Below are 2519 nucleotides of genomic sequence, written 5' to 3' on the forward strand. Positions count from 1 at the left end.
GTGTGTGTGTGTGTGTGTGTGTGTGTGTGTGTGTGTGTGTGTGTGTGTGTGTGTGTGTGTGTGTGTGTGTGTGTGTGTGTGTGTGTGTGTGTGTGTGTGTGTGTGTGTGTGTGTGTGTGTGTGTGTGTGTGTGTGTGTGTGTGTGTGTGTGTGTGTGTGTGTGTGTGTGTGTGTGTGTGTGTGTGTGTGTGTGTGTGTGTGTGTGTGTGTGTGTGTGTGTGTGTGTGTGTGTGTGTGTGTGTGTGTGTGTGTGTGTGTGTGTGTGTGTGTGTGTGTGTGTGTGTGTGTGTGTGTGTGTGTGTGTGTGTGTGTGTGTGTGTGTGTGTGTGTGTGTGTGTGTGTGTGTGTGTGTGTGTGTGTGTGTGTGTGTGTGTGTGTGTGTGTGTGTGTGTGTGAATGTTGATATTTTTGTTTAATATATTTCACTGTAAAATCCTCGTATGTTTAACATTATATTGACTTGAATTAAAGTTAATGGAGAGCTGGTCGAGTGGTAATCCATGTCGATGTGAGTATGGGACAAGGAACATGTACAGAACAAGTAAAATTTAGTGTCCACGTGTGCAAGATGATGTGACCTATAACTGTACCACATTGTTCATGTACCGTTACCGAGTTCACTATTCTGTACCGGTACTTGTTTTTGTATCTGTACCTTTACTCGTATCTTTACCCGTACCTGGAGTCTCGTTTGTCAACACAATAAACGAACTGAAATAAGTTAAGCTAAAATAAATCACAAATAACAGCAGGGGATGGACGAGTGTTGAGGAGGGTAGGTCAGTGTAGGAGTGTGTGATAGGATATTGTCAACGAGGGCTGGTGCTCTGTGTGTGTGTGTGTGTGTGTGGCATGAGCGAACATTGCGGGCGACGAGTCTAAGTGAAACTGCCTCTGGGTGTTGGATAAGTGACTGGTCAATACGTGTGTGTTGCGGAATTGGCAAGGGTGAAGGTGGAGAGAACAGGAGGAGGAGGAGGAGGTTGGTGAGGTGACGAAGACTGATCAGATCTGACACAACTTTGTATACCTGTTAGTGTCAGGTGTCAAGGCTTGTGTTATTAGTGTTCTGGTTTGATGTTCACTTCAGACTATACATTTGCATACGCTTTGTTATACTCGATGCTTCATTTAGACTGCTGGAACATAGATTGTTATTTATGTTCTTGTTAATTGTTCAACTTTGACTATTTGATAGCTAGTTACCTCATGGTGTTCAGGTTATAGTGATAGACTGACTCATACATACTGCTGTGTAATGTTCTGTAGAGCTTATAGTCGGTGTGTGTGTGTGTGTGTGTGTGTGTGTGTGCGTGTGTGCGTGCGTGCGTGCGTGCGTGTGTACGTGTACGTGTACGTGCGTGCGTGCGTGCGTGCGTGCGTCAGTACACGACACCACTGGAGGCACAAGTAATCTCGGTGCTGAAATTACGAAAAAAATTCTTTGAAAATATTGCAACGTTTCTATAAGGAAATATATCTATGATAAATACTTAACGATACGAACCATCTGTGATCACCATAGTTCTGTAAAGTAACAAACGTTAACGATGCAAATTTGGCAGAAAAAAAAACTCCTGAAATGGAAAGGAAATTTTATGAGACATTAGTTACCTTGGTTAAAGATTTCATGAACAAGGACACACGATGAATATTTGTTATAAACCTTGGGAAACCATCGCCAGCTTTCTACCAAACAACAGAGGCTGAATAGTGCCAAGACAAGAATCATCTGTAAACATTATATTTGAGAAGAAAAAAATTAATGGATTCAAAGGATTACAGAAACAACGACAAGACCCGCAAGAAAACTGTCGCCAACATCCACAAGAGGAGGTTGTTGGTGTACGGGAGGAGGCCCTGACCATTGCCCCCAGGTGTAGTGTGGGGTGGTGCTCCTCCCTCAGGATAGTGTGTGTGTGTGACAAAGACTGTAAGACTCGACTCCTGCAGGTGATGTATTCCTCTCATATAACTCAGTGTAACTATTTTATTATCTACTATGTATATTTTATCAGCTATTATATATATGTGATGTTGGTTATGTTATCATGCCCAGAGAATAATGGTATTGATGTATGTCATGATTCAGGATGTTTTACGCTATACTGTATACACATGTAAACAATCAAATAATATTTTGGTATGTAATATATTTGTTACTATCTGCCACCATGCCAGTGTACAGAGTTAGAACGTATACAATATTTATATACTATAACTTTGAAATATATGGAGACAACGCCGTAGCTTAAAAAAAGTAAAATCTCTCTTTGTTTTTTAGTGACTTAGGAAAGATAAGGAAGTAATCTTACACCATATATATATTGCTGTCCCGCGTCTAAAGAAAGTAGGACAAGGAAAACAGCCAGCGTCTGTCGGTGTGTGCGTGTGTGTGTGTGTGTGTGTGTGTGTGTGTGTGTGTGTGTGTGCGCGTGCGTGTATACTATCTCTACAACAAATCCAGCGATGTTCACCAGTTGATCACCTAGACACACTTCCACTCAGGCTCCATCAGG

The sequence above is a fragment of the Homarus americanus genome, unplaced genomic scaffold, assembly GCF_018991925.1.
Source record: "Homarus americanus isolate GMGI-L3 unplaced genomic scaffold, GMGI_Hamer_2.0 scaffold36734, whole genome shotgun sequence".
NCBI classification, from domain to species: domain Eukaryota; kingdom Metazoa; phylum Arthropoda; class Malacostraca; order Decapoda; family Nephropidae; genus Homarus; species Homarus americanus.